Genomic DNA, 15,425 nt, shown 5'->3' on the forward strand with positions numbered 1-15,425 from the left:
AGCTGTTGATGAAACACATCAAAGCGCACCTTCCAGTGATACAATGGACCTGTTCCAATTTGCTTGTCATCCAAACCGGTCCACAGATAATACAATAGTTTTGACCCTACACTCTGTCCTGACCCATTGAGAGAATGATGCCTCATACAACCTTAGAGGCTGGTGGATAAACTGTCCTTGCTGGGACACAGCCCCTCTCTCTGCAACTGAATTCTGGACTCCTTGATGGAAAGAACACAGTCTGTTTAGGTTGGCAGCAAAATCTCAAGCCCCATCACATTGAGCACTGGCTCCCTGCCAGTTCAGTTCCAATAGAATCATCAAATTTGCGATGATACAACAGTAGTTGGTCTCATTGGCATCAATGATGAATTGCATTACATTCTAAGGCTTGTAAGATAGTGCAAGAACAACTTCCTGAGTCTCAATGTGGATATGATTGTGGACTTCAGGAAGACAAAAGTCGATCATTCTCCACTATACATCAACAGTTCTGTTGCAAAAAGAGTGGAGAACACTAAGTTCCTTGGCATGCATATAAGGGATGACCTATCCTGGATTCACAACACCTCTTCGTTAGTTAGGAAGGTACAGCAGCACGTACATTTCAAAGTGCAAAGCATCAGACTGGAAATTCATACAGAAGATGATTAAAACATCTGAGAGAATCACTGAGTTCTCCCTTTCCTCTTTCGGCAACTTTACTGGGAGCACCGTCTAAGGAAGGCTAAAAGAATTAGAGAAGACCCCATCCATCCAGCGAACAGTATCTTCAACCCACTACCATCAAGAAGGTGGTACAGGAGCATCAAAATCAGGACTGCCAGCTGGGAATAGCTTCTTCACAATTGTGAGACTGATAAACAGGATCCTCTAACCATGACAATCATCACAAATATTTATATATATCTATTTTGATTATTTACGTAATTTTTATGCACTATGGTCTAGAGGCGCTGTTTCGAGACGTTGGATACGTACTTGAACTTTAAAAAAAAACTGTGTTAACATGTGGATGACCTTAGATTAGAATTGGCCAGTTCCAATATAAACAGGAAAGAATGGTTAAATTATTGAATGCAGTATTGAGTCCTGATACTGGATTGTATCTAGGGCCATGGGGACAGATGAAGGGGAGTGCTCAGTTGCACGTGCATAGAACTGACATTGAGTTGATGGGATTTGTGGTATCAGCCCAGTGAATTATCCAGGAATATCTCTAAAATGATCCTGCATTACTTAAAATTCTGCACTAGATCATGGAAAATTGAGGTTGTCGGGGGGAATTCCGAAACTTTTTATTGAACTGCTGCTAATTTATAATTGTTGAATTTTGGGAAAATGGCTTTTGCATAGATTTTAAACCTTTCCTTTCAGTGAAGGTGCTTTGCATGTGTGCATCAATGGCTGTGCAATAGCAAGATAATTATCAGGGTTACCAAGGGAAATAGAAAGCATAGCCTTCTTTTCGGACAAGAGTTTTATGTATAGATAAATGAAACTGTGTAATTAGCAACCATTCCCAGCACTGGTAAGTTATTATTTTTTCTATTCTGATTTGGTAATTCAGAAACATTTTCATAAATTCTGTTATCCGAGAAAGTGCTGATAAAATGGGTAAATTTTAGCAAAAGGAGTTAACTCAGACTTCCTCAATAATGTTATCAAACATACATAATGGGAGGTAAGGCTCATGCATGGCACTGTATCATAGCTGGTGATTTTCATTGCTTACCATGGGCTTTTTCTTCAAACTGGATATTTTCTGCCTGACTGTGGAACCTGCAATAATTTATTGAGTTCTTATTCTTTTTAAATTTAGACATAAAACACAATAACAGGCCCTTCCAGCCCACAAATGAGCCTAATTACAGCCAAATTAACCTACAACCCCCATATGTTTTGAAGGGTGGGAGGAAACTGGAGCACCTGGAGGAAACCCACGCAGACATGGGTAGAATGTACTAACTCCTTACAGACAGTGCTAGATTCGTGCCGCAGTCACGCTGTAACAGCAGCCATTATGCTAACCGCGTGGCCCCATGTTCCTTCAGGATGACCTGTTGAAGACAGTTTTCCATTCCTTTGTGCAATCCAGTTAGCAGAGATTCATCAGTAACCTATTTTCACACTGACTCATTTTTAAATCAGCACTCCACTGAAGAATGGATGCAGTACATTTCATTTCATGAAAATCTTAACAGCTGAGATGGTGACTATTTAACCAGTTGTCCCTGTTGTAGGCACTCTGAACAAGTTATGCCGTTAAATTCACTCCCTTACTCTTTTTCCACTGCTTTCTAATAGATTACTTTCTTATGATATAGTCAATTCCCCATGGTAACATAACCCCAATGAGAGGTGTCAAAGATAATTCTGGAACATAATTCGCATTGACAAACTATTAACTTTGTTTCTCTCTCCATAGGAGATATCTGAGTTGCTGAATTTTCCCAGCATTTTCTATTTTATTTTCATACTTCTCAGCTTTTCTGTTATATATTGCAATGCAATATATCTGAGCACCGAGATAGACAGCAGAGTTCATTTATATGTTCCTGCGAAGCCGACAAAACAATTAAATCGATGATTGACTCACAAAATTAGAATATACTTTGGGACTTGAACTCATACCACATTTGTGTCTTATGTGGAATACTTATTACTGCTGATCTTGGATAAATTCATATGAAGTAATACTCAGTAATATTCTCTATCTGCTTATATGATGCTGTATGCATCATTTGATTAGAGAATGGTTACATGTCTCTACCAAATTCACTCGTGCCTCAGAGAATACACAATTTCATGACATCAGTCAAATGTACTCTATTTAATGACTGAGTACCACAAAGAATCAAGTGCCCTTTCCAGTCAAATGTATCACAGAGGCAATTAAATATTTTCTGTTTACAGTGCAAGATGGGAATCAACTCCCTGTGTGTGATTAACATTATTCAATTAAAATCTATAAGTTGGAACAATACAATCAGCAAATAATGCTGAGATCATTGTGGAGGATTCTAAATTATTAACTGTTCTGGAAAATTGTCCATCAAGAGAAAGCTGACCTATTTTGATTGCTGCTCTATTCTTTTGAGCTTTCTCCTTATCAGATTAATGCAAAAATAAATTTGCAAATGGAAATGAAAGCTCAACTTCTTTTTAATTCAATTTAAAGTAGTTCTGGAAGAGGATTTATGAGGATGATAAATAAGTCAAATAATGGTTTCCAACACTGAATATCTTTAAAAGTGTCACCTATAAAACCGTTTATTTTCTGTGATTTATCTTCAAATGGTTGATATCTGTCTACTGTTCCAAGAGCTATTAGGACAAAGGTACATATAATGTGCTAACCTTTGATCGGTGTTATTCCCTAGTTTTTGCCTTAGACAGAGCCATTAGAGGGTGAGCAGTGAAAACATAAAAACATGGCATATTCAAATATCTGTGAAGATAATGACAATTATTTGTTGAAAAAATGCTGATACTTACAGAAAACAGTAAAAATCAGTATTGAGAAACGAGTTTTAACAAATGATGCATGCATTAGATATCAGTCATCTAATGAATTACTGAATTGTATACCATAGGAGGAGGCTACTTGTACTTTTAAAAATTTAAAAAAAATTTTTTAAAAAATTTTCACACCATGAACCATATCAACCAAAATACATGCAAACATTTCCCTCTTGAATATACACAGTGGCATTTTCTTCCCTTTTTTCCCCTATCTTCCCTCCCCCCTTCCTACCCCCCTCCAAAACCAATAAACATTCAACATATACAATACAGTAAAACCATTAAACAATGTCATCACACAATGAAAATAAACAAGAAAAATGTGTCATCTACTTTTACACACTAGATCGAGTCATTTTGTCTTCTTATCATTTTATGGGGTGGAGGTCCGAGGCAAGCCCTCTCTGTTATGTTCCATGTACGGGTCCCAAATTTGTTCAAATAATGATTTTATTTTTTAAATTATATGTTATTTTTTCCAATGGAATACATTTATTCATTTCCATGTACCATTGCTGTATTCTCAGGCTCTTGTACTTTGAGGTTTCGTTCTAATACATTTTCAATGTCTCATTCCTTTTCTCTTTCCCATTGGGTTCTTACTTGGCCTCAAGCTGATACAGTATATTTTCTATTGGAGATCTATCTTTTCAATGAGACAATAAATAAACGGAGTCACTCTCTGCTTTCTCAGGTGTATACAGAATACTCCAAGCCACTGTTTCAAAGAAGAGGCGATGCAGTATCCCCAATATCGTTAACAAAATTTATTACTCAATCAGTAACACAAAAACCAATGAATTGTTTAATTTTTTTTCAAATTGGCGCTTACTCTATACAAATCAGTTACCAGACTTCCTTAATTTTAAAAGTACTTCTTTAGCTATTAAGTATTTTTGAATAGCCTCAGGTCACCACAGGGGCAAGATACATAAATTTGCATCCTTCTTCCATCACTTTTTTTTTAAAGTACAAGTTGAAATCTCATGTGAAAATTATTATTGTACACATTCCCACCACCATTTTGATGGCATAGTAAGATCAGAAATTTTGTCACATAAATTTAGGATGCTATGTGCAATGGCATTGTATGAAAATCCAAAGCCTTCTAGAACCTATTTTTAAAAAGTACATCAAAAGTATATTCAAATCTCTGGGCACATTTAAAATAAATCTAACCCAACATAATTATTCTGAAAATGGGCATATTCTCTTGCTTGCTTCCTAACAGATGTAAAACAGTCTTGTCATGCTTGTATCTGGTTTAGGCTACTAAGATTCTATCTAAGCAGCGATTTTCACAAAGTAAGCACGACTCTGGGTAGAACTTAAACAATTGCACTTGATCTTGCTCAATGTTCCATTGCTTTTTAATAACTTTTGAGAGTTCCTCCAAATGCTATCCTTGGACAGCTGGGCACGTATACCTACAAGTTACAGCTTACTACACACAAGACTCACATCTGAAAAAGGGTAATAGAAGATGAGAAACAGAGCCATAAGAAATACTCAACTTTTATTTCATTTATAAATAGTGATTATATATGGATACAAAAACAAAAATCTTTGGAAGTATTAATCTACAAAATATGGTGTTAGTTAATTCAGGATGTCTCCAAATTCTTTTTTTTCTTGTGCACTTATCCAAGTGAGGTCTTTGTTGTTGCTGGAAATGACGACTTGCCACTTCCTTTTTATGTACTGCTAACATTATAATATCCTGAAGAAACATCCAAGCCTACTCCTAGTTTCCTTGTGAGAATGAGAAAGGAAAACCACAAATTCATTGGTTTTATTCCCAAGGGAACAGCAGTGGGAGAATCAGTGTACCCTAACATATATTAGCTCTGGATGCAACTTAAGAAATTTTAATGATTGTACTTAAAGGTGATCTATTGCAACAACATCTGTTGACAATAGTAATATTTCACTGCTGGAGAAGATGGGCCTGAAAAACATTCTGCTAAAAACAGGAAAACTAAAGGGGAAAGTTTTAAAAAAATATAATGTGGGAGCTACCTGGAATAGGCTGCCTGGGGTAGAGGTGAAGCAAACACGACAACAGTATTAAAGAGGCTTCTAGATAAACAGGTGAATATGCAGGGAGTGGTAGGATATGGGTCATTTGCAGGCAAAATAAATTTAGTTTAATTTGTTTCCATGTTTGGTGCAGACATCATGGATGGAAGGGCCAGTTCCTGTGCTTGACCAGACAATGACTTCCATCATGTGATAAATTTGTATCTGTTCAAATGCAGCTACAAGAATGGTAATCTTTTGCATTGATAATTCTATTGGGAGGAAAGCAGCAAATAGCAAAGTCAGCTGTGAGCAAGCTTTGTGCATTCCAAAGCAATTTATGTACAGCACCGAGCAGCCGCTAAATATCCTACAATGTTTATCAATGTAAGCACTTCAGCATACAGCAACAAAAAGACAACAACGTGCACATCTTAAGCCCGTTTTATCTTAAAAGCATCAGTGAACAGGCACAGAAAGAAAAGTTACACTGAGTCAATGAGCAGATTAGGATTGATCAAAATACATTTTAAACTTGCCCAAGATATCCATCTGCCGCAAACAAGCCGACAATGATCAGGTATTGTTTATTTATCACAATTAACGCCATACAGCATTAAAACTGACCCAGTACAAAAACTGCCTAACAATACAATTCAATGTACATTAATTTTTCAGAAACCAGACAATGGTACAAGGAGACAAGTTACAGGTACATGTTATAAAATGTCTGCCAGTTTCGGGTGAAGAATGTTCCCGAGCCTGAGGGGCAACTGTGGGCTGTGGGCTCTGTTTGTGTAGTCTTCATCAGGTTGACTAACCTTATGGAATTTTTCGAAGCTGTGACAAAGAGGGTGGATTCGGGAGAGCCAGTGGATGTGGTGTACTTGGACTTCCAGAAAACCTTTGATAAGGCCCCGCACAGGAGACTAGTAGGCAAAATCAAGGAGCATGGTATTGGGGGTAGCGTGCCGACATGGATAGAAAATTGGTTAAGAAATAGGAAACAAAGGGTTGGGGGTAAACGGGTCATTTTCAGGATGGCAGGATGTGACAAGTGGGGTACCACAGGGATCACTGTTGGATTCTCATTTGTTTATCATTTATATAAATGATTTGGATGAAGGGATTATTAACAACATGAGCAAATTTGCACATGATACTAAACTGGGTGGCAGTGTAAAGTGTGCGGAGGCTGTCAGGAAAATGCAGAGGGACTTGCACAGGTTGGGTGAGTTGGTGGAGGAATGGAAGATGAAATTCAATGTGAGAAAATGTGAGGCTATCCATTTTGGAGGCAGTAATAAAAGAGCAGGGTATTATTTAAATGGAGTCAAGCTAGGGAGTGGGGTAGTGCAAAGGGATCTGGGTTTACTTGACATCAGTCTCTAAAAACTAGCATGCAGGTTCAGCAAGCTGCGAAGAGGGCAAATGGCATGTTGGCTTTCATAAAGAGGGGATTTGAGTATAGGAGTAGAGATGCCCTCCTGCAGTTGTACAGGGCCCTGGTAAGACCTCACTCGGAATATTGCATCCAGTTCTGGTCCCCAAATTTGAGGAAGGACATACTCGCTAAAGAGGGAGTGCAGCACAGATTTACAAGGTTGGTTCTCGGGATGGCAGGATTGACATATGCTGAAAGGTTAGAGAGACTGGGCTTATATGCAATGGAGTTTAAAAGGATGAGGGGAGACATAATTATCAAGGGGATAGACAGGGTAAATTTGGATTACCTGTTCCCAATGTTGGGAGAGACTAGGACTAGAGAGCATAGTTTAAGAATACAGGGAAGGAAGGCCCTTTAGTACGGAGATGAGGAGAAATATTTTTACCCAGAGAAGTGTGGATCTGTGGAATGCTTTGCCGCAGAGGGTGGTAGGGGCAGATTCGCTGGATATATTCAAAAGGGAGTTAGATGAGGCTCTTGTGGGCAAGGAGGTTAAGGGTTAAAGGTTGACAGAGAATGATCAGCCATGATCTGAAAAGTGGTGGTCCTGGCTCGACGGGCCAATTGGTCTACTCCATCATCTACTGTCTACTGTCTCAATGTAAGCACCTTTTTCCTCAAACATAGAGACCAAAACTGGTGAAGATTTCAGATGTTGTCTCATCATTGCCCCGTAAAATTGCACCAAGATTTCTCCTCTTGTATCCTCCATTCCCTCTATAAGAAAAGCTAACATTCCATTAGCCTTCCAACATGTCAACATTTTTTTCCTTCATTAACCAGGAACCAAAAATCCCCTTATTGTTCATTCTTCTTTGTTAAAATTATATTTGATTTTTTATTATTTTTTCAAAAGTGCCTAACTTCACATTTTCCTACATATTACTACATCTGGTGACATTACCCACTTATTTAACCTACCTATATTTATTTGCAAGGACCTTATGACTTCCTCACAATGTATAATCTACTGATATTTGTATCATCAACAAATTTAGCAATAGCATTGTAAGAACCTAGATACAGTGGACATTGAAAAGATGTTTCCAGTAGGGGGAGAGTTCAGGGGCTACAGCCTCCGAATAAAAAGATGTCTCTTTGAACAGGAATATGGAGACATTTCTTTAGCCAGAGGATGATGAACCTATGGAATTTGAGCTATAGCTGTGGAGTCCAAGTCAATGGGTATATTTAAAGTGGAGGTTGATAGGTTCTTGATCAGTAAAGGTGCCAACATTTAGGGTAGAAGGCAGGAGAATGGTGATGAGAGGAAAGTATATCAGCCTTGATTCGAATTAAGAAACAGTCTCGATGGGCAGAGTGACCTCATTGTGCTTCTTTGTCCGATGGACTATAGTCTGTGCATCCCAATATATTTTCTCCAACCCCATATGCTCTTATCTTTTGCAGTAACAATTTATATTGCACCTTATCAATCCTTGATATAAATCTAAATGTATTAAATCTACTGTTTGCTTTTCATCCAATATCTTGGTAATTCACTCAAATAACACAATCAAATATGACAACACAACTTCTCTTCATTATACTACAAAGGATTGTCTAATGAGTTTCTATATATTATGTTATTATCCCCTTAGTAATGGATTCCAGCATTTGCCAGTGACAAATGTTAGGCAATTCACAAAAGTGATGGAGAACTTCAGCAGGTCATGCTGTGTCAATTGGAAACAAAGATTTATAACCAATGTTTCGGGCCTGTGCCCTTCATCAAGGTATCATCAGAAAGCATGTAGGTGCCTGAATAAAAAGTTGGGGGCAAGAGGTAAGGATTAGGGGGAAGAGATAGGATTAGGGGGAGGAGGACAGACCAACAGAAAACTCATAGGTGGATAAAGGTGGGAAGGCAGAAGAGAAAAAAACTGAGAAGTGATGAGAGTAGTTCTCTCAATGGAGAGGGAAAGGGGTGGGGAGCTGGAGAAAAGGGTACTGAGGAAGAGTGAGAGAGAGAGAGAGAGACCCATTGAAACTGGAGAAGTCGACGTTAAATTTGTTTATTGTCAATTGATTTTACATATATAACCTTTAAAAATAGGGTATCTCCAGACCATAATGCACACACAGTAACATATTTACATAGCAATCAAAAATATATATATATTTAATGTGTGTGCATGCATATATATGTGTGTCTATGTATACATGCATATATATATATAAATCTATCTATATGTAGGGGGGGGGTGTGTGTGTGTGTGTGTGTGTGTGTGTGTGTGTGTGTGTGTGTGTGTGTGTGTGTGTGTGTGTGTGTGTGTGTGTGTGTGTGTGTGTGTATCATTTACAGGTTTCTGGGATTGTTCAACAGTCTGGCAGTCCTGGTTTTTATGCTCCTGTACGTCTTCCTAGATGGTAGTGCCCCAAAGGTACTGCTGGCTGGATGGCTCAATGATTGATTCTCTGAGCTCTCTTTAAGAACCATTCCCTGTAGATATTGTTGGTACCAGGAAGTAAGACCCCAGTGATTTTCTTAGCAGTTTTAATAACCCTCGTACTGAGCTCGATCTGATGCCTTGCAGCTAACATACACTTTGATGCAGCCAGCCAGGACACTGCTATGCTCCTGCAGAATGTCATTAGGATGGTAGCCAGTAGCCTTGCCCTCCTAAACCTCCTTAGGAAATGTAGGTGCTGCTGCGGCTTCCTGATTAATGAGGAACTTTAGTAAGTCATCCTTTAAATAGACACCAAGGAACTTTGTGCCCCTACTCTTGCTACGACAGAACCACTGATGTGCAGCAGGGATTGATCCATCATCTTCCTGAAGTCCATAATCATCTACTTTGTCTTGTCCATGTTGAGACTCAGCTTATTGCTCTTGCACCACTGTACAAGCCTTTCAACCTCCTCTTTGTAACCAACTGATCATCATTGCTGGAAGCCCATTACCAATGTGTCATCCATAAACTTGATGATTCTGTTGAAGCTGAACCTGGCAGTAAAGCACTGAGTTGCCAGTGTGAGCTGTGCCAGTGCTCACTGTGATGGGGCTTGAGGTTTTGCTGCCAACCCAAACAGAAGTCTAGGATCCAGATGCCATCTGGTTGGAGAGTGCCCAGACAGAATATTAGGTGTTGTTCCTCCAATTCACATGTGTCCTCATGTTGTAGGGCATGAGGCCATGAACAGACATTCTCAGCTGTTTTTCTCCCTTCTGCCCTCCCACCCTTATCCACCTCTGACCTCTTGTCTGTTGGTCAGTGTTCTGCTCCCTGCACCTTCCCTTTCCCCCCCCCCCCCCCATCTTTTTATTCAGATGACTGCCTGCTTTCTGCTCATTCCTTAACAAAGGGCTCAGGCCTGAAACATTGGTTACATCCTTTGCTTCTGTTAGGTAAAAACATCATGAGCTGGGAATGTAGAAGGAGTCACCCAGTGCTGGGCCGTAACAAGATGCAGTTGTGACCTTGTACTCTCAAGATAAGAGTGGGGATGACAAATTGATGTGCAGGAAACTAGCAGAGAAGGATAGCAACAGTTTATTCATTGGACAATGTCATGGTATGATAATTTACTAAGTACGTATCCTAAGGTATATAAAAAACACCACTTGCTGATAACGGCAGAATGCGCCTTCTCCAACTAACACTGTTAGTTGCAAGTGTTACAATCCGGCAATAAAGAGCAAAGAACCTTGATTTCGACTCAGTCTGGTGTTTGACTCACTCATTCATGAACAAAGCAGACCTAACAATTCCTATAGATGCTGCGTGACTTGCTGAGGTGCTCCAGCACTTTTGTGTATTACACTGCAATCACAGCGTCTGCTGATTTTCTTGTTTAACAAGTGTTAAGCTACTGGCTGTGGTGAACTGCTGAACTGCAGTATTCCTTATTACCTGGTTCTGCCCCGTTCAGTGACTACCTGTGGCCCCTCCCTCTTTGACCTGGTATAAAGCCTCCAACACCTTGTCCCTTCCCCAGAAAGCCTGGTTCACGGCACAGGACAAGGTTCCTATCCATTGTGAATAAAAGCCTGTAAATCAATGACTCAGTCTCAGCTCCTCGAGTTATTTACTGCGAGTCACTGGCTTTTGGTCACCAAATAATGTTGAAGAGTTATTTTCACACAGTTGCCCTTAGTAATGTGGTAACGACTGGTAGACTGATGATGTTATGCTAATTGAGGAATGAATACAGCTAGAAATCTAGGGGTTGCTTCCCTGCTATTCTTTGAATCTAACTACTATCCTGAAGTATCAGTCTAGATGTTTATAATCATGCCTCTTGAGTGGATCTTGAAACTCCAACCTCTGAATCAGAGACATGAGTGGAAACCACCACATGGACAACATCTTAAGTTACGGAGTCAAATCTATATGCTTTGTCCTTAAGTCATTCAAATCCCATCCAAGACAGCATTATCGAACATTACTCTTGACTGACGGTGATTGTTGAAATGACCGTTAATCATATCTGTTAAATAGCACATTGTCTTTTGTTCATTGCTGTAGTGGAAGCAATTTTCTACAAAACATCTTTCTGTAGATGGCCAACTGGATAAAGCCCAGCTGTTGGTTCTAACCACATGAGATTTAGAAGATTGCTTTGAACTCCCCAACGTGAAATTAATTCTGGAGGTTAGTTCCGGAGTTCATCCAATTATTCTGGTGATAAGCATACTCATGTACTGTTCCAAAACAACAATGCAATAAGCCTGAACAATTACAGACATGTTGTTTGATGAAAACATTAGAACAACAAATACAAATGCAATAACAGTTTAACAAAATCTGAAAACAATTAGAATATTTAAGTAAAAACAACAATGCTGGAGAAACTCAGCAAGTCAAACAGGGTACTTTATGAAGCAAAGAGAAAGATAGGTAACCAATATTTCAGGCTTGCCCTTTCATCAAGGTATGGACAAAATGTGGGTAAGTACACGAACCACAGACACCTGCCTACATTTTGTTCATACCTTGATGAAAGGCTCAAGCCCGAAATGTTGGTTATGTATCTTTGCTCTCTAAAGTACACAGTTTGACCTGCTGAGTTTCTCCAGCATTGTGTTTTAACTTCAACCAAGGTGTCTGCAGACTTTTTGTGTTTTACTAGAATATTCAAGATTGTAAACTGAAGTAAATCTGGTTTCTATTGATTTATATACCCATAGCACTCCATTGTTGTGATTAATTTTATTTTCCCCTCTCTGAAGACTCCTTAACTCACACATGACTGACCAGTCAGTCCATTTAGTCTTAAACTCCACAAGTGCTGAACGACATGGACAATTTTGACTCCACTATCTCCAATTAAGAAGCAGTTAAAGTTAAACAAATTGAAGGGCCTAAATTTCCAAAGATACAATGGCCAGGTAAGGACAATTAATTTTTTTCATTGAGAACATTTGTAAACCAGGTTGATTTGTATAACAATGTGGTTGTTTCATAGTTGCCATTTTTATTTGATTATAAAATTCCAGCTGACATGTAGAATTCAAACTGGTACAGTGGAACCCCAATTTAACACGAATCCAGATGTAACATGATGAGCTTTGGACCCTTTTTTTTGCTCTTTCCGGAAGTGAATTTTTTCTCAAAATTGAATGCACCATTAGAAAACGAAAAGCTTTTTCCATGGAAGATAAACTTCACGCACTTGACGCAATCAAGAATAAAAGTCAAACCCAAGTTGCACAAGACCTGAATCAACACTTCATGACTGGAAATCTCAGGAAGATAAGTTATGAATGTCACTTTGGAAAGTCAAGGAACAGGCAGGACTAAAGGCCAAACGTATGAAGAGAGCCAAAAATTTCAGCCTCCTTGTACAAGTGGTTCGTTCAAGCACGTTCAGAAGGCCTTCCAATTTCTGGGCCTATTCTCAAAGCTCAAGGCCAGAAGTCTGACCAGCTGATCAACGGAGAAACTTCACAGTTCAAAGTTAGCAATGGATGGCTAGAACTCAAAGCTCTTCTTTTGCTTGACAACTGCCCCACCCACCCGCCAGCTGCCAGCGATGGAAAGATCCATGTTTCTTACCTCCCAAAGAACACTACATCTAAGATCCAGCCCCTAGATCAGGGGATCATCTCTGTGTTCAAGCCGAATTACAGGTGTAAATTAATTCATGGAATTGTAGATGAATCAACAATGCTGGGAGACTATCTGAAAAGCATGAACATTAAGGAAGTTTCCCACTTAGGTGGGAAGGGCTGGGCAGCAGTCAGCTCCTCGTGTCCTTGTGAGTGCAAAAATGCTGAGACCCAGGACGTGGACCACATAAAAATCCTCTAGCTCAGAGGTATTTTGGATTTCGCTCGCAGCCAACGACGTTCTGCGATCAGGCAACGAATGCTCGATTGCTTTTTTTAAGAAATAAAATGATGATTGTAAGAAATAAAAATATTATTGTAAATACTGGTATTGTATATGTGTTCTTTATTTTTTTTGAAAACGCTGTTTTACGTGAACCCCGATTTAGCACGACTCTGCTTTTTTTTGGACCCCAACTATTGTGTTATAACGGGGTTCCACTGTATATCTAGATTAATAATAAACTGTTTGAGCTTTAATTGAGGGATAAATGTTGGACATGGTGATGAGAAAAACACCCATTTCTCTTCATTAAAACAATCCTGTATGATATTTTATGTCCAGCGAGGAAAGGAAGCATGATCACAGTTGAATGTTTCATCTGAATAATGTGGACCATTTCCAATGTAATTGCTCTCCTTTATAAAGTGGAGCTTTAAAACTCTGTGCAGCACTCACCACAGAGCAATCATTGATGTGCAGTTAAATACTACATCAATAGTAAAATACATTTTTAATACCTCTCCAACTTGGTGGCTATGAGTGCTGCCCACATTGTCCCAATATGATTCTGGTATCCTTTCCAAAATGGAACAAAATAAGAATAACATCAACCTCCCCATTAATAAAATTATAACAAAACAGTGATAAAATATTTAAAATTATGCGAACCACTCTGTGGAAACAGCACTCAACATCATTAACATTATCCAGATGAAAGAAACTCACAATAGAGGTTCCTGACTTTGATCTCCCTCAACATAATCTGCACAGGCCAGAGAATTTGTAGCCACCTGGTCCACATATCAAAGCTAAGAGCAACAAATTGTGGACACAGAATATTAACGTCTTTTAAATTTTATTGCATGAGGGATCTCATTTTTTTACCTGATTGCTCAGGAGGCCATTGACTGAAATGATGCACTGGACTTCCAAATACAAGGCTTTTAAGAACATACTTTACAAATTGTTTTATTTTACAAGGTATTCTCTTATTCTGTTCTCTGAAAATTGTTCCAACTCACAAAATGACAACATGATGCAGTTCACAGGCAGGCCATTTGGGTCCCCAACTACTCAAGATTGTTCAATACAGTTTCCTCCATTGATAGACAGTTGGCATATTGCATAAACTGGGAGAACACTGGCTACAGGAAATAAATCAAGCTAGGGAGCATGGAAGACAGTCACAATAGAAAGCACGGGTGAAATTATTCTCATGGAATATGGGAAGATTTCATGAGCAATTTGATTTGGAGTACTTATTTTGTGGTGGTTATTGTTTGGTGTTGACACTGTCATACTGAGTCTCAAAGCAAAGCACTATGTGGAACTGAAGAGGAAATACAAGTTGAAATTATGTTTAGTAGTACTAGACTCAATGCATTCTTCATGAAATACTAGGGCATGAATAAACTATCCAGCTTGCTTTCCTCCTTGGTCTTCCTCCTCTCCTGCTCCTCTTTCTCAAATACTTGCTACATCTTCACCCTCGTGATGTTTCACCCTTTCCTTCTGAGAAGTGCTCCTTAAATTTCCAGTTGTAAGTTACCACTCTATATCTCAACTGGATGTTTAATAGTGAAATCCTGAATCATACAAAGTTAGTAATTGTAATGAAAATCTAAATGCACCATTAAACCTCACCATTACAATCCATTAATAGGAACTCTGTTTTAAATCCACCCCAAAGAATGGATTAATTGTGGTAGTTTTGAGTTGTATGAGAACTGTACCTCCTGAGAATCAATATGCTCCATGTCCATGTTACTGAGGTCTATCAGAGGAAATTCCTTGGTGCACTCCAACATTATCAACTTTTGCTGGTTGTCTCATTAGTGCAGTGGTTCCCAACCTTTTACTTTGCACTCACATACCACTTTAAGTATTTCCTATGCCATAAGTGTTCTGTGATGAGTAAGTGATTGCTTAAGGTGGTATGTGAGTAGGAAGGGAAGGTTGAGAATCACTGCTCTAGACCCAATTATTGCTGAAATATTTTGCTTGAGAAAAATTGTCATTGGGTCATTTCCTTTGGAGTTATGAAACCATACACATAACAAGTCAATGAGGGACGATTAAAACAGTGGTTTTCAAACTTTTTCATTCCACCCACATACCACCTTAAGCAATCACAGAACACTTATGGCATAGGGAAT

General features: G+C 38.9%; 1 protein-coding gene and 1 long non-coding RNA gene across 14 annotated transcripts in view; one reads left to right on the forward strand and one right to left on the reverse strand.

Annotated features, from left to right (window-relative positions):
- Nucleotides 1–15,425, reverse strand: part of stard13a (StAR related lipid transfer domain containing 13a) — a 684,147-nt gene that overhangs the window by 371,598 nt on the left and 297,124 nt on the right. The window lies entirely within an intron of this gene.
- Nucleotides 1–15,425, forward strand: part of LOC138739482 (uncharacterized) — a 53,178-nt gene that overhangs the window by 31,160 nt on the left and 6,593 nt on the right. For 3 of the 6 annotated variants that reach the window (XR_011342281.1, XR_011342283.1, XR_011342282.1), the window contains exons 3-5: nt 6,223–6,256; nt 11,464–11,589; nt 12,168–12,326. This is a non-coding gene — a long non-coding RNA (uncharacterized lncRNA). The remainder of the gene's footprint in view (nt 1–6,222; nt 6,257–11,463; nt 11,590–12,167; nt 12,327–15,425) is intronic. The other 3 variants (XR_011342285.1, XR_011342286.1, XR_011342284.1) reach the window with 3 other exon arrangements.

Source organism: Narcine bancroftii, chromosome 7 (assembly GCF_036971445.1).
Source record: "Narcine bancroftii isolate sNarBan1 chromosome 7, sNarBan1.hap1, whole genome shotgun sequence".
Lineage (NCBI taxonomy): Eukaryota > Metazoa > Chordata > Chondrichthyes > Torpediniformes > Narcinidae > Narcine > Narcine bancroftii.